The sequence below is a fragment of the Triturus cristatus genome, chromosome 11, assembly GCF_964204655.1.
Source record: "Triturus cristatus chromosome 11, aTriCri1.1, whole genome shotgun sequence".
In the NCBI taxonomy this organism is placed as follows: Eukaryota; Metazoa; Chordata; class Amphibia; order Caudata; family Salamandridae; genus Triturus; species Triturus cristatus.
In genome coordinates, this window is record NC_140594.1 from 550835751 (window position 1) to 550853617 (window position 17867).

Genomic DNA, 17867 nt, shown 5'->3' on the forward strand with positions numbered 1-17867 from the left:
TGGGCCCATCAATCGGGCCCGATGGGTTGGGACTTCAGGCACGCTGGTCAGTGAGCAGGGGGCCTTGATATAGCCCTTCGTTCTATCGCTTATCATCCTGATAATGGTGACTCGTCTCACGCCCTTTTTGCTTCGATGCTTCCCCCTTGGTCGATGCCATAGATGTTCCATGGTCTGCAGCCAGGCTGTGCGTCACGTCCGACCCCTCTCTTCCGATGGCCGCAGGTTATCTTTGAATGGGTACAAGAAACAAAAATCTTAGAGAGTTGGCAGGGAAGACATTTACATACTTCATCCTCTCTCCCAACCACCGAGTAGTTGCGGAAATGCTTTTATCGGTTGCTGTATGATTGGTGTCTATTAACTCTGATGTTAGTGTGCGTGTTACCAATCTATTAATCATTGCTGTGGTGCAGGTTTCTGTGGGTGTCCCTGTCCATCGTCTGGCCTTCTAGGTGTCGATTCCTGCGCCCTATAATCGTTGCAGGAAGCCTGACATCTGTCAACCTTCTGGTCTATTAAAAAAATTCGAACCGGCTTCTCCGGTAGAGACTCGTTCATCTCAACACAAGTTTTGTTAATACACATTTTCCTCCGAGGACTGCTAAGTTTATGAAAGAGTGCGAGGTGCTACTGTCATGCGTTCACGAGTATCCATTTCAGGGAGGAACATAAGCTAAGCATTATTTTTGCTGGAGACAATAGGTAACCCTTTATCAGTTTAGGCGATGTATTATTAGAGAATAAGGTCATCAGCTGTTTCATTCGAAATACTCTGAGACGGCTAGCATAGGGCTGGGGTTATTTTTGGGAGAACGGGGTGCTTTAGACATTCTATTTCGGGGTAATTGGGTGGGGGTAATTCTGGGCGGTGGAGATGGTGTCTTCTAAAAAAACAAAAACCACTGACATATAGTCCCCGTGATGAGGGCCAGATTGGGAGACATCAGTCGTCTTACCTGTCCTTTCTTTCTCAGCCAATTAAGCTCAACATTTGCAGAAAGGAGAGGTAGTAACGTGGTAAAGTATGGTCGTTTTGTTTCTGTCAATTTGTTCGAACACCACCGTGTTTCAGGCCAATTATACACTTACCGGACAGGTATGTGTCGTTAATTTATTCAAAAAGAAAGAGGGCAAGAAAGCCTTTAGTGAGGGAGTGGGAGAGAGTGAGAGAGAGAGAGAGAGAGAGAGAGAGAGAGAGAGAGAGAGAGAGAGAGAGAGAGAGAGAGAGAGAGAGAGAGAGAGACGTGTGCATCAAGTAGGCTATTTGGCATATGTACGACACAAAACGAGAGAGAGAGACATGGGTATGATAATAGGCCACTTGGTGCACACACAACATGGAGTGGCATGGGTCTGTTCTATGTAAGAAAACACAAGCGGGGAAAAGACATAAATTCGGTGATCACGTACACACAAATACCGGATAGGGTGTGACAGTACATGCATGAAGCGCAGAAACTTAAGACGGAGACTCAGGGCTACGTTGAGTATGGGGCCTCTCCTTTCCTGTCCTCTTTCCTATGCATGCTGCGTATTTTCAGTATTTTGTAGTTTATCTTGGGGGGGTGTCGGACCTTTTACTCTCCTCCCTTTGATCGATGGACGAGCACTTCAATCATACGGTGACGCTCTCTTCAAGTGACCCAAGCATGAAATGCATACACATTCATACCGTATAATCGTAGCACACACGCACAATCATACCATACAGTTTCTCATGTTCCCAATGGTGGTCTGCACTTTACGCACTATCCCACAACGTTTGTCTATGTTTTTCCTGATATTGAACACGGTGCGGTCCATGCCCACTCCATTCTTCAGTCGGAACTTCGTCGTGACCTATAGAGGGGAAAAAGAGGGGAGGGGATGTGCAGTATTCAAAGTACCTTAGCGCGCGTAGACACGAAAAAGTTCTACTTACCACGTACCAGGCTAGCCGCAGGAGTGGGTAATACCACAGACCTATTATTCTTTTCGTCAGAGACAAAGATGCTCTATTTCATTCATCTCCTAAATTCGGGTTCCCTGGTCGTGCATGCATTTCTCAATCGGTCGTGTATTATGGTGCAAGATACCATACCTTGCATTCGGCATACACCTTAAGCTATGGTTGACCATTTTCTGACAACTCTTGGAAAAGACAGGTGTGACGGGCACAAATTCCGTTAATCAAAAAGATTCATGTAAATGGGGTCTGCATTATCTGTTTCCTATTGATTGGGAGTAACAATCATTTATTCAAAAGAAAAATCTTTATCAACCTATATGATTTGTCATGACACTGATTCAGTAATCCTTTCAAGAAGCCCTTTATTTAAAACAATGTCAGTATACAAATACGGGCCTACAACCGTTCAGGCCGGCCACGGCGTGAGAGGCGTCGAATATCATGAGCAATACTATCTTAGCTAAATAAAAATGGGTAGGTCAGCAATCAGTAAGGTTGTACGTATGCTCGGTCAGTACCCTTCCCGTCCCTCTGCTCATCATGTGTGGAAACATCACATACATATCCTTTTAACACAAATGCCACGTGACTGGAATGCCACAAGGAGTTGTAGGCCTCTCCTACATCGGCGCCATTTTGGGGCGAGGTCGGGCCAGTGTACAGTCTAAGTCTTTCCATGAATTAGCTGTTGGACCAGAATTCCTTTCGGTAGTTCGAGAACTTTCGTTAGCGTCAGCTTGCGTCGGCATGGCGTCACCGCGATCTTGTAGCAATGCCGTGGTCCGTTCTTGGGGCGGGGCAGCAGGCGGGTTCTTCCGCCGACGTCTTGAATCAGTCTTTCTCACTGCACCAAGCGGAGGCAAGGTGGCTGCCGCCCGGGGCAAAGAACAATGGCAGCGGTTTGTCCCTACCGGAAGTCCGCGGGAGTCGAGTGCCAATGACTCCCACAGACTCTGCAAAGCTGAGGGGGCGTTTCGTCAAGGGTGGGGCCCACGCCCAAGCAGACAAGCTTTCGAGTCCAGAATCGTCTCACGGTGGGCTAGGCCTGGATCCGAAGAACCGACCGCCGGAGTCCAAAGGCAGCAGTAGCAGCAGCTCTTCGGTACAGCCACCGGAGAGGGGCCAGCAGCAGCAACAACAGCAGTTCGGATGGTATCGCCACCGGGGTGGGTCCAGTAGCAGCGACAGCAGCAGTTTGGATGGTATCGCCACCGGGGTGGGTCCCCGATTACTCGGCTGCGGGGGCCCACTCCTCGCGTCGGGTGCTAGTGGCAATCCTGGTGAACCCGTGCTTGGGTGGTTGTCCGGCGGTCGAGTGCAGGGGCGCCAACTCAGCCGAACGGCGAATGAATGGTTGGGGTGCCTTCATCTGCTGGTGAGCCTCCACCTGGGGAGGCGGGGGAAGCCCGTCCGTGTCGCTTCCCCCTGCCAGGGCACCCTTCGTTATTGAAGGAAGAAGAAGAAAATGGGAAGATCCGCACGGCGTGGCAGACTCCGCCTTGGCGCTGCCAGAGCTTCGGCGCTTCGTGCAGCCTCCGGCCTATTCGCACAGTCGTCCGCCACTGATGTCAATGGATTTTTGCATGGCTTTTATAGCCCAAAACCGACTAAAAGGACCGCCCAAAACAGGCCAATGTTGCAACTTCGAGGAAGGAGAGGCGAGGACGGTGTCACGTGGACGTAAATGCTTTGGGATGCAGGTCGCAGCAGACTGTCATGTAAATAGTTGTTTAAAATGTGTTTTAACCTGTTCATCTTGTCGGAATGTTGTTATACCTATAAGTTATTAAAATGTTTAACCATACTACTTTGTTGGAGTGTTGTACATATTTGCAATCTAGTTAGTGTAATCGGAAAATGGCATTGTCCAATTGCGCGTGATCCTAGTCAAGTTCGGTGACGTTGATGGTGGGTATCAACGGACTTCCGGTTGTGTCTATTGGGTGGGGTGGGTGGTAGGGCAGACATGTTTAGGCAGTGAGAGCGATGGGGCCGGGCTACCTCGTGGCCGTCTTGACCGTGAGCTTGGTTCCTTCCCCTAGTTCCATATATCCTACAAAGGGCTATTTCCTAGCGTTTCTTTAGTTTTGTAGGGTCAAAAAGGATCCTACCAGTGGCCACTGACTATCGGGGTCCCCCTTTGTATATTTTATGCCATAGCTTGCTATAAACTACGGCGATTAGTTCGTATTTTAGTGAACATGTCCTTATTAGGGGTGCCTTCCATCGGAGCCGGATGGTTCACCTCTAATAAGCGGTCCGGGCAGAACCAACTACCAATCAGTGGGGAGAAGATAGGCATGACGGGTTTCAACGGGGACAAAAGTCAGCACTACCTATCTTTTCACTGCTTGCAAAGACTAGACAGAATATCTCTATTCCTCGTTATTTGTAAGCAGAGAATACCTCCAAAGAACCAATATCGAACAACTAGCGTTCGGACAATCAATGGGGAGATAAAGATAGGCACGACGGGTTTCAACGGGGAAAAAAGTCTGCGTTACCTACCCTTCACTATTTGCAAAGACTAGACAGAATATTTCTATTCTACGTTATTTGCAAACAGAGAATATCTCAAAGAGCACTATTCTTCAAAACAATCAATGTTCGGACAATCAATCAGTGGGGAGATAAAGATAGGCACGACGGGTTACAACGGGGACAAAAGTCTGCGTTACCTACCCTTCACTATCTGCAAAGGGAGAGAGAGAGAGAATTTCTACTCCTCCCCGTTTGTAGACAGCGAATATCTCAAAGAGAACAATCAATGAGCAATACTAGTATTTCAGCTAATCAATCAATTATTTCGCAATTTGTCGTGTTTCACGACCTTACCCGGACCGCGTGGACAGTTTCTCGTCTTCCGCCTCCAGCGCCCGATCGTCCTCTACTTTCCGTATTTGCCACAGCACTCCTGATGGTTCCCAGTCAGGACCGTAGATCACTCGAGAGAGGTCTGCTCGGAACCAGTGAAGTTCGGATGATCGGCTGCCAGACGAGGGTCTATTGGGCAGGAGCTCTCCCGATCGTTGCAGTCGTTCACTCTGTCGTCGGGACCTCTCCCACTGAATCCACGTGTCGCTGATGGGCCCCACGCTTGGGACGCCAATTGTTAAATGGTAGCGGCAGTTTCAGTCGATAACCCTTCAAGTATTGCCCGGCGGTAATCGCCTCTCATACCATTCGATAATTTACCAATGAAAGAGGCAGGCGCCGGAGACTGGAAGGCAGGAAACAAAGTTTTTATTCCGTCGGAGCAGAACACATCAGATCAGACAGCAAGGTATCGTCACGAGGTGCTCTAACTGCATCTCTGAGGCCTGGCCTCTTATACACAGGTTTATGACTTTATTGCAGAGTTATCACACATGGCACATTCTTGAGATTGTCTTGGAACATGAAAGAACATCCTCGGAATCCCCACTTCGAGCTCGTTCCCACACATATCTACAGTGGAAGTCCCCACCCCATCCACAGTAGGAGATGGCTATCACACAGCTGGACATTCCGCCAATTCCCGGGGGTGGGTGCGACCGGCCGGGTCTCAGGGGGTAGGGGCTTTGATCTACTGTAATCCCTTTAATGTGGGGTGTTTCCCTTACAGTAGGGGTAATAAACTGCATCCGCAGGGCTAGGTGATGGCCTGGGATCGGTTCGGACAATGGGGCACAGAGGAAGGGGGTTATCAAAGAGATGCATGACCATGTATGGGATGTCGGTCAGGCGTGGGATGTGGTTCCATGGCAGGGTCGCGCAGATGGAGAGGGTTTATGGCCCGTGTATGAGAGAGCGGGGGTGGCCGGCGAGCGGGGGATGCTTGCAGCGCCAGGGGGACGCGCTGGCGATCGGCAATGAACGGGGGAGAGAGTGGGGTGCCTAAAATGGCGGCCGTGCGTTCGCTGTGCGTGGCGCTGGGGAGAGGCAAGATGGCGCAGATAATGTTCAGTTACAAACTAAATTTCCACACCGGGGGCAAGGTTCGCATGCTGCAGCCCACTCAGAACCTCTTGAGTCCCCAGACACCTCACCGTACTTCCACTAGGGCCTGTACTGTCGTGAGCTGGGGGCCGAAATGCAATCCAGTCTGAGACTCTGGGCTGCCCCTGGGGTCCTTCTGCCTCCGCACCCACACGGCACTCTGCGGCGGTAAGTTGCCCCCTCCCAGGCTCCAACTAGGCCCAACCAGTGACCAGGGCCCGCCCAGCCTCATGTGGCGCTAAGGCCCGCGCCGACAAAGCTAAATGGCTGCCACCAAACGATAGGGCTGCCTTTGCCAATGCTATTATCTTTCGTTGTCCGTATGCGTTTGTTAATTATATTTTTATTCCCTGCGTCCCCCCTTTGTCTCTCTTTACATTCCTCCTTTCCCTTTCTTGTACTTGGGCAAAGTCTGATGATGAAAAACTGCAGCCAGCCACCTCTGCCTCCGTTCAGGGCCCTCAGACTATCAGGCCTAGGGAGCTCCAAACACCTCCGGCTCCCCAAGCGCAGCTGAGCCCTTGCTTGTAGCCCGGAATCCAGCAGGTCAGGATCCCCTGTCCTCGAGCACTGCTGTTGCGGGGGTCTTCTACCTCCTTGCCTGTGGGGAAAGTCTGCACCTCCTCGGGGCAGCAGAAGCTCACAGGGATGGAAGCACGGGCCACTTTCAGGACCGGGCGGTCCGTGGGAGCTCCAAGATGGTGGGTCCGAGAAAATGGCAGATACCCAGCCGCTCCTCTGCCCAGCCGCCGCGCCAGAGCTTGGTCTCACCTCTCATATGGCTGCGGGTCACTGAATTCCAGCACGCTGAGATCCGTTGATCCCTCTGCCAAGTCCGCCAGCCTGTCTCCATGCGTTGGAGGCTACCAGCTCCGTCCAGCGCTCACTGCTCGTTGGCAGGTTCGATTGCTCCGCCCGCCAGGCCACGCCAGCTCAGCTCAAAGACCCGCAGTAAGCCACCTCGGTCCCGGTCACACAGCAGGCAGGTACGGCATCAGCTACTGGAGGCACAGTACTCTAGGGCACCGGTATTGCAGAATAACAAAGCTGGGATTTGGCTGTGCCGGAGGAAAACGATTTTGTGTCCTACCGTGCAGCCATCTTGGCCACGCCCCAAAACTGAGCGCTTTTAAAACGCTCTGATCGCGATCAGCACACATGATCATGAGCAGGCTTACAGTCTCCCTGAAGCTGAGCCGAGACAGATTCCTGCCTGCATGGCTGGGCTCTCTTTGCCATGAAGGAAGCCACTGCCATAGTAGCTCTCTTTACAACACTAAAGATTTGCTAAGTGGACACAATGTTTAATGCATCTGCCAGTCTGTGAACTTTTTTTCCTGAAAAAACTAATCCCCAACAGGGAAATTGTTTTCTCTAAACAAAAACGGATCCGTCCGACAAAGAATACTGGTTCATAGTTGCAGTTATCCCGCTCTATTGAAGATGGGCAACCATCACTCATAATGCCAGTCCATGTTCCTTATGAAACAAATTGTGGTCAGGGACAGACAAAAGGAAGAACGGGCCCTATGCCCAAGGAGAAAACTCTGTGTGCATTCGGGACATTTATGTTTTTGTTTAGAGAAAACAATTTCCCTGTCCTTCTTCCCTACAAAACCTGCAGTTAAGTTGTGTTTTTTAAATGAACTGCTGGCTTACCTTTCGAAGAGCCTTCTCGTCGGGTCAAGTTCTACCACCAGAAGGTTCCGAGAAGGCTCTTCGAAAGGTAAGCCAGCAGTTCATTTAAAAAATCAACTTAACTGCAGGTTTTGTAGGGAAGAAGGACAGTTGGTTTACAGCAATTCTTCTGCTTCAAACCATAAATGAGACCCAGAGGTTTTAAAGTCATCCCAAATGGAGATTACGGTGCGTTCTGTGCATCTTCTCAGCCTGAATACACCCTCTCTGTCTGACAGTAGATTGTTTTGTTCAATGAAATTTGATATCTGTCAAAATGACGCCTCTTCAACGAGTTTGCATTACAAGGAACCATTACCTAAAGGTGTGGAATTAGTGGGTCAGCCTGGTCAAGTCTGTGTTTCTGTAGAATGGGTTATATATTTGTTGTTTTCAGTTCACTGGAAAATTCACTAGGCTGACTTAATGATCGTTCTCATCGGGTTGGCAGTAGAGGACTCAAGTAGGGTGGAGCTGTATATATTTGGCATCCAAAAAGTTACTGGAGAAGCCACCTCATTTGTAGGTTTACTTAGGTTAGAGGTTTCCTTTCATATTAGATGGTTGAAAGAGCTCGAGATTGTTTCTAAGCACAAGGGGGCAGATTTATGTTCCCTGGCGCATCCCTGCAAATCAGCATGGATGCGCCAGGGAAGATGCGTCACGAAAGTTTACCCTTGCGCCACAATAGATTTGCCGCATTTACAATGCAGCCCATCGTGGCGCAAGGATAAACAGATGCGTGACGCATCTGACGGCGGAAGGTTGGCGCATTGCTGGAGTTGCGTCGCAAGCGCGACGCAGCTCCAGCAAGGCTCGGGGGTGCCCTATCGTTACAATGCTGCGTCAATCCTTACTCCTGCTTCAAGCAGGCGCAGGGTTTTGACGCAGCATGGCCGGAAAAGTGACTGAGTGACATCTTGTAGATTTCACTCAGCCACTTTTCGGAGACGTTCCTGCGCCGGAACGCCCCCCCCCCTGTGCAGGTACGCCCACATGTGGTGCAAGCTTTACAACATGACGCATCTCCCTAGATGCGTCACGTTGTAAATGGGGCACAACATGGCGCAGGGTTTACGCCACCGCTGCGTCACAAAAGTGACACAACGGCGGCGTAAAAGTGGCGCAAGTCCGTTATAAATCTGCTCCAAGGTCTTCTGATTTGTTGAGGGAGCATCCAAGAGAACACAGCCTGGCTCCGAAAGCAAGCAGTCTTTATGGTTGTTAGCTTTCATGGGAAAGTAGTTTTCTAAGGTACTGAATAGTTCCTGGAGTGGTTTTAGTTTTTATTGAAGCATTGGCAGGGCTACAATATTCATCAACAACTCTGAAGAGATCTCTGGTTGGGCATGCACTATCTGAGATGCCTTGCATATAGTGGTGCCTCTTCCCCTTTTTAGTGGAGATTCTATAGATGCTGTATTGCCCTTGGAGCTCCTGTTCACTGTCAGAATTGAGTGTTTATAGTTATCTTGCTTCTTTTTTCTGTAATTTTACATCTGAGTGAGACTAACCATCTTTCGTTCTGCTAGGCTACAAATGTATGTTTTTTTCGTTGACCACCTAATGAAATTCCTCTGTTAACCATTGTTGACACTGTTTTAAGGACCATCCATGAGATGGAGTGAAGAGGTGGAAAGGGATCCTTGAAATCAGTGGCGTAACAAATGCCCTTGCTACCCTATGGCAGGAGCTCCAAGGGACCCCATCAGCACAGTACCCTGACGTGACAGATCCTGACTGAGTTTGGAGAGGGGGCCATTGTAGTAGTTTGCAGGGGGCCCCCCTCAAGTTTCGTTACGCTAGTGCTTGCAATGTCCTTTGCAAAAAAAACAATTTTTCACCTAAGAGTAGTAAAACTATCTTCATGGAGGTTAGTCACAAACGCAGATGGACAACAAGTACTAAATGCACCCTGATCAATTGAAAGAGAGAAATAAAAATCTCAAAAACAGGAAAGGTGCTGTGCACCATATTGGTAGGACTCGAATCACAAATAGTCGCGGTGCTAGCGCAGTGGATAGAAATGTAGGGTGAAACATCTCCACCAGGTCATCTAAAATAAAAAGTGTATTATGTTATACATTTAGACTACTTTTTTCCATAGAAGTGTTTAAACTTGTTGTTTTAAAATATTGCTTTAAATATCACATTGAATCGGAGGCTCATTTGAGGCAGGTGTACCTTTGCTCAGGGTAGATTTGTGTGACTTCGTATGGCACTGTCAAATGTTGGTATGATGAAATTATATTGGTTGTGTATTTTTAGGTGTTGTGCTTAGAAATCTAATAATAATAATAACAATATTCACCAACAAATATAATAATCAATAATAATGATACACAAAGGGCAAGCAAGAAACGCATTAGGTTACAGAGACACAAGCAAAGTCTTAGACTGGCATTGATAGAAGGGGTCCTAAACCCATAAAAACAATAGCTTGGCAACTAATTTAAACTTTTCAGCTAGTCAGAGAGGATCAAACACTGGAAATAGAGGACACAACAAACTGGTGCGTCATCCAAGGTGGCAGTTGGCAAACAAATCAAAAAATGAATATGACTAACTCAAAGTAGCATCCTGGAGCAGCAATGTAAATAAAAAGGTGGATATTGTCCAGTCGTGGCCGGCATGTCTGTCTCGGGGGTGGGGGGTCACGTGGGTACAGGGGTCACGCGTGGAGGAGGGGGTTTAATTTAATAATTTATAAAAATTAAACTTACCTTCCCGCCGGGCGGGTCCTGCATCGTCTCTACTTCTCTCCTGCTCTCCTGCCTCTGGTAGGAACAGGAAGCAGGCAGCCAGGCTCCCACCCCTAAGCCATGATTGGTTAGGCCGCCGCCCAGCCAGAGGCTAATGACCTGACCATGTTCTCCATGTAGGCTGCATTGCAGCCTTTTATGGAGAAGGGCAGGGTGCTCATGACTGGTTTGGTCAGCCCCAGAGGGCTGATCAAACCAGTCAAGCACACTCAGGAGTGGGCACACCACTTCTCCCGTGCCCAGCCCTGTTCACAGAGCAGCCCCATCCACCCTCCCACAAACAAACCCTTCTGCTTTCTTGCAGTGCGAGAAGCAGAAACATAAAATGGTAGTTATTACCGTTTTATGTTTCTGCTTCTTGCACTGCAAGAAAGCAGTGGGGCGACGCTCCTCCGTCCTAGTGGAGAAGCCACCCCTGATGTTGTCCTCCAATTTCAATATCACAAAGGAGAAGTCATTTCCCATTTATAATGTATGCATTAATTTCAGTGGCGTAGCTAGTCCATGTACCGCCCGTGGCAGACCCTGTATTTGCTGCCCGGGCAATTTAGATCGGGAGGGGGGAGGGGCGGTGCTGGCAAATTCCCAGAGCGGCCACTGGTGAGGGTGGGGGGGGGGGGCGCCCCCCACCCCCTTGCTATGCCACTGATAAATTTCCCTTACTTTCATTGGCATTTACATTGAAACATATTCCGCACAAATAAATTAAACCGCTCCGATGACCTCTTAGTTAAAGGAAGGATTACAATAGGAACATTTGGATTCCAAAATATATCACAAAAATGTAATTATGCCCAAAGAACAAGTTCTTAGACACACATAAAACATATTTTGCAAGTTCCTTGCTTGTTAACTTATTGTATTTCTCCTACTCAAGCACAAAATAGCCTTTTGCACTATACTAGGATCAGTGAACACACTAAGTCCACATTCCTTTACCCTTTCCGAACTATGGCATTACTAGACATACTTCACTATGGAGCACATTTGTCATCGAGGTTCACATGTGCATAACATTATTCTAACCTTTCACTTTGTTTTCAGAGACAGTTGTAAAACGTATGAAAATTCCTTTACTCTCAATATTTTGCAAAGGGAAATTGCAGAAATATATTCCTTTGCACTCCAAATAGGCAACAAAACTGTTGTTTGAGTATGAGTTACTACAGGTAACCGCTCTTTTCCAGCTTATTATGCAGAAGGTAACCTAGACTTTGGATGAATTATGTACACGTAAAATTATTCTGCACCTTTATAGCACGACTATGAATTGTGCATGGGAACAATTTGGCTGAAATAGGTATTTTAGATATGTTTTTCCTTAAAATCCAGGATATGGGAGCGCTTTAGATTTAGACAAGATAACCCCAAAAAGCAATTTCTTTACAACGAACAGTAATGTCTATCTAGACTAGTTGGAGAGGACATAACAATTATTAAAATCATGTTACTGCCTTATTCTGTAACCCACATAATTCAATTAAAATATATATTGCCCACACCGAAGTAGAGAATACTTGTACCACCACTCTGCATATCTCAAGGAGCACATCATGGGGATTGCTGGCATGTTGAATGCAAACACAGACTATCTACTAGGAATAAACCTTGCCTAAGTGACCAAGGTAGCTGCTATGCCTCCTGCAGCGGAAGAATCAAATATTTTGGAAAATTATCCTCATATCCGACTCCGAACCCAGCCAAGCTGTGGACACAGAAGACATGGAGCCGACCTTCTCATAATGAAAAATCACTGAAGCCATTACAGTCATGGGCGAACAACAGGTTGTGCTGGAGACAGGTTTATAGTAAATAAATTCATTCATTTTGTTTAAAAACATTATTCAGATGCATCTTTGTGATGCATAGCCACCCACGTGTCATTATAAAATCCAAGATTGCTGCTTTGAGAATATGATTCATATGTGACAGCTGAAAATGTTAACCTTTTGGGTGCTTTCCCAAATCAGACTGACTCAGGAGTAAATGCAAGTGACAGGTGAGTACCACAGATTGCCTGGTGATGTCCATATTAATCTACTACAGGCATGATCTGCAATCTTTAGCATTTTCATCAGACCTGGATATAAAGTTTGCTTTCTTGCTTCTCTAAGTGTAATGCCAAATCCCATTAGTTTCAAAATAATTGAAGTCAATGATGGTAGGGAAGGGATACAGTTGAAAATTATCAATATGTTCAATGTCTTTACTGGTTTGAGTTTATAAGCATCAATCTCTTTAGCTTTGATGTCTAGATAGAGAGTTACGTACACCTCTTTGGACATGTGGAACATATAAGACTGCAGAAAATCAAGTCTGGAGAGTGCACAATCCGTTTCATTGTAGGAATGTTTGTGTAATCTGCAATAAAAGCTATTTTATTGGCGTGTTCACTATAGTCAGAATATGTAGGCACTAGTTTCTAATGGGGGCTTCGTTTGTGATTCAAAGTAGCTTCACCTTAATTTTTGACCTTGGGCTTTGCACCTGGATATTGTGGTGTTTATCCACCTCTACCTGTCTCTTACAGATTACTCCTTGGCTATAGAGAGTTGCCCCACCTGGTATCCTGACTGACTGCCAAATATTAACTTCTGAGCAACCTTTAACCTTTTGGATTTTTTTTTAAGTGCTGTCTTTACAGCCTCAAAGAGGGTGTTAGCTATTAATGCCAATACCCTACCCTTTTTTTTGTTCTTACTGTAGACATTGGACAATGAAAGACATAGACTTCTGGTCTCAGTTTATGCAATGATCCCTGCTGTACCAGGAGCGGGAATTTTGGTGGGAGAGGCAATCTTTGAACCAGTATTAGCCATTTAACCAAAATGCCTTCTAGTAGACTGGTATAAGTAACCTGATTATTCTCAACTGCCTCTGTCATGACTTGCAAAGTCCCTTGCATTAACATCAGTATATCAAGGGTTGATGCAGAGACACCGACAATTGTACATAAGCTCATGTTTTTTAAAAAAAAATCAGTCTAAAAGGCCCTTTTAGTCAGAGGCACAGAGCGAGCTTCAAAGTCAGTGTAATTCATCTGGGGCCATGCTAACAAGCTATCATTCAGATCAATATAAAACTGAGGACACAACCCAGTTTCAAACCTGCCAACTAAACAAAATATTTGACCATGTGAAGAGGGGGCATGGTCTTGGAGGGGGTGTGACCACATGCAGAGGGCTGCTTAGGGGCACTTCTGCTCCCTACTCTCACCAACCTGTCTTCTACCAAACGAAAAGAAAGTTTGCTGAGGCTGCCAGCAATGTCCTGGGGTGTTTTTGTACCTTTTAATGGATGGCTGATTAGAACCTCAAAAGCCAAGCTGAAATCCCACTCATTACAGAGATTTACAGCTTCCCTGCCACCATGTAATAATGGATTGTCAGCAGATGACCATGTAAAGGAAGCCAATATCTTTTGACTCATGGTGACACTATGTGAGTTGGTAGATCTACATTTTAATCAGTCATCAATAAGCTAAACAAACAGCGTTGAAGAAGAATATAAGCCTGGGTCTTTTCTTCTGCACAATGATGTTGAGCATCCCTTTCCCACCCAACTGAAATAGTGCTGCTAGATGACTTAATGAAACATTTTAGGAAGGGGTACTACATTCAAGTAACTGTGTTCTACTGCTCTTAAGGTACGTGGTGTAGCATCCTACCAGCCCCGGTACTCAACAATAACCAAGCCACACACGTAGAGTAGTTGTACACCTCTTTATTCTGCTGTTTGTAAGTCAGAACTCAACATTCCAAGCCTGTCTTCAACTCATTCCTCCAACACTTACGTCTCAGGCCAGCAGTGTACCGTGGGAACCAAAGAAGTCCCAGCATTTCTTTATTTACAAGACACTACATCCTCTGCTTTGATAAATAAAAAGTTATAACTTTTCAAAATAGACAAATGACTGAATAGATTAATAAATACAATAATAAATAGATGAATAAATTCACAGAGGATTATAGATATACATGCAACTATAATTCTTCAATTGTTGTGGTGCCTGAACCAGACGTCCTGATCGAGTCACTGGAAATCGGGAACTGTCAGCTGAAGTGTCGGTGATCTGTACAGGTGAGGTGGAATCATCAGCAGACACAGAGTCATCAACAGTGTGTCTGGACCCAGTCTCTACATTGCCATTGATGTTTGGGGAGTGATGGGTCAAATGTTGAAAGTGAGAAGATTCTCTCATAAGGGACTTCCCAGGAGGCTGGGCAGTCACCCTATTTCCTTTGGTATTAGTGATGGCAAATGGTTCAGCCTCAAAAGGAACATCAGAATTTCCTTTTCTGTGTTGTTTAACAAGTCCTTGATCTCTTCTTATAAAGATAAGGTCTTTACATGATGTCTTTGATCAGCATATATTTCGATCTTCTGTTTCTGATCAAAGTCCATAGTATGAATGTCTCCCTCATTCTTGGTTCTGAGGTTGGTCCATTGGGGGCAGCTTGGAAGACCACTCAGCCTTTAAAACCGCTGTCACCGCACATCACCACCTCATCAGAACAACAAAGAGAGAGGCCCAACAAGAAATGATCAATGCACACAATAGTAAGGAACTTTTCACTGTGGTCAAAGATTTTGCCAAACCCTGCACAGGGACAGCAGACATCCCACCCTCCCAAGACATCTGCAACAACCTCAGCGCCTTCTCCCACCAAAAGATTAAGGATGTCTATGACAGCTTCAACGACCTCAATACCCAAGGCCCTCTCTCCCCACTAGCAACCACAGAACCCAACGAAACCAGACCCCAGTAGACCCTGATTAGTTGGACTCCCCTGACCACTGACAATACCCTCAAGATCATGAAGAGCACCTACTCAGGATCACCCTCGGATCCCTGCCCGCACCACATCTTCAACAGAGCCAGCACCTCCCTTGCCCCTGAACTCTGCCCCACCATTAACTGCTCCATCAACTCTGCCAAATTTCCGGAAGGCTGGAAACACACAGAAATCAACCCCTTGCTGAGGAAACCCCCTGCCAACCTGAAGAACCTCAAGAACTTCAGACCCATCTCTCTCATCCCCTTTCCAGCCAAGGTCATTAAGAAGAAAATCACCACCCAACTTTCTGAGTTCATTGAGGCGAACCAGATCCTGGACCACTCTCAATCCGGCTTCCAATGCAATCACAGTAAGGAGATCACCCTCCTCGCCACCACAGATGACGTGCCCACCCTCCTCGACTGAGGCGAAATTGCTGCCCTCATCCTCCTGGACCTCTTGGCTGCCTGCAACCCCGTCTCCCACCACAGTCTATGCACAAGACTCCACAACGTCAGCATCGGCGAAAAATGCCCTTCAACGGATCTGACCCTTCTTCACCGGCCAAACACAGAGAGTGAGGCTACCGCTGTTCCTCTCATAACCCACAGAAATCAGCTGCGGAGTGCCTCAGGGCTCCTCCCTAAGCCCCACTCTTCCCCCAATCTACATTGCTCCACTCACAGCCATTGTCAGGAAGCACGGACTCAACATCATTGCCTACAAAAATGACACCTAGCTGATCCTCACCCTCACCAATAAACCCACAGTCACCAAGAGCAACTTCCACGACGGGAAGAAGTCGGTCACCACCTGTATGAAGGACAACTGCCTCAAGCCAAACTCAGAGAAGACCGAAGTCCTCATCTTGGGCTCCACCCCCTCCACTTGTGATGACTCCTGGTGGCCTGCAGATCCTGGACCTCCGCCCACAGACCACGCAAGAAATCTCGGCATCATCTTGGACTCCTCCCTCACCATGAACCGCCAGATCAATGCCTTCTCATCATCCTGCTTCCAAATGCTATGCCTACTCAGAAAGATTTTCAAGTGGATCCCCACCAAGTTCAGAAAGATGGTCACCAACGCACTCATCAGCAGCAGACTCGACTACGGCAACATACTCTATGCCGTCATCACCCGCAAACTCCTCAAGAAACTGTAAAGCATCGAGAACGCCTCCTCCAGACTCATCCTCAACATCCCCCCCACCGCAGCCACATCATCAGCCACCTGAGAGACCTCCACTGGCTCCGAGTCAACAGAAGGATCACCTTCAAGCTCCTCACACATGCCTGCAAAGCCCTACATGTCATGGGACCTGCATACATCAACCACCGGCTCTCTTTCCACACACCCACCAGAGACCTCTGCTCCGCTGGCCCTGGCTGCCATCCCACATATCCGCAAGACGATGACCGGTAAAAGATCCTTGCCCTACCTCGCAGCAAAGACCTGGAACACCCTGCCTCTCCCCCTACGGAAAATTCAGGAAGGACCGTAAGACCTGGCTCTTCGGCTGAACCACAGTGCCGTGCACCACAGATCTGCAGTTGTCCCCCCCAGCACCTTGAGACCCTTATGGGTGAGTAGTCGCACTTTACAAGCCACTTGATTGATTGATTTATTGATTGATCATAGCTCTTCCAAACAGAGAATCTTAGGGCTTTCTCCAATCATTGTGTGAGGGGTCGAACAGTAAGCTCAAAGAGTAGTGTTAAAAACACATTTGAGGTCGAGCTTTTACAAGGCAGCACACTGAATAGCTTTCTTTGGAGTGCTCATGAACCTCTCCACCAAACCATTGGCCTGGGGCCAAAGAGGAGTGCTTTACTGATGCTTTATATTGAGGTGACTTACAAAGTCTTTGAATTCTTGACTATTAAAAGGTGGTACATTGTCAGACTTCAAGATTGCAGGTACACCCCATGTGGCAAAGATGCCATCTAACCTATGAATAACCTTTTCATGTGTAGTGGATAAAAGGTCTTCTGCCAATGGAAAACAGGAGTATTAATTAATAATGACTAAAAATGATGTGCATTCTCAAGAGGACCAAAGATATCATTAGCAATTCTCTCCCAAGCACGATGTGACAATTCTGACATATTCAAAGTGTGCTGAATGACTTGAGATGAAAGACAGCTGCATATATGACAAGTCTTTAATTTTTTTTACCCTTTCTTCAAGATAAGGAAACCAAACTCGGTCAGGGAGAGCTCTCTTGGTGGCAACTATTCCTCGATGTGCCTCATGGGTGACGTCAATCACTTGTTGTCATAGACTTTCAGGAATCACAATTTGTGTACCTCGCAGAATGAGGCCTTCTTGAGTCACTGAAAGTTCATCTCTTACATTTTTTAACTTCACGTGCTCGCTGTCATTAGCGAGAGGTACAGAGTGCTGGTCCCTCGAGTGATGAGCAATAATGTCTTGTAACCTTAACAGGTCACTTTCTTGGCTCGTGGCAAGGCCAATTTGTTCTAAAATCATGGCATCTGGCGTGCTCGATTTCACAATAAAATTGATTGGGCCGCTCTTATCTTTGATGAGGTACCAGCACACTACAATGGTACTCTTGAAAAGTATTCAGCAGGATTCTGATCTTTCCCTGGACGATGGAGAATTGTATAGTTGTATTCCTGCAACCTCAAACCCCAACATTCAATTCGAGGAGGCATTTTGAATTTGGGATTGCTAAATATCGTCAACAATGCTTGA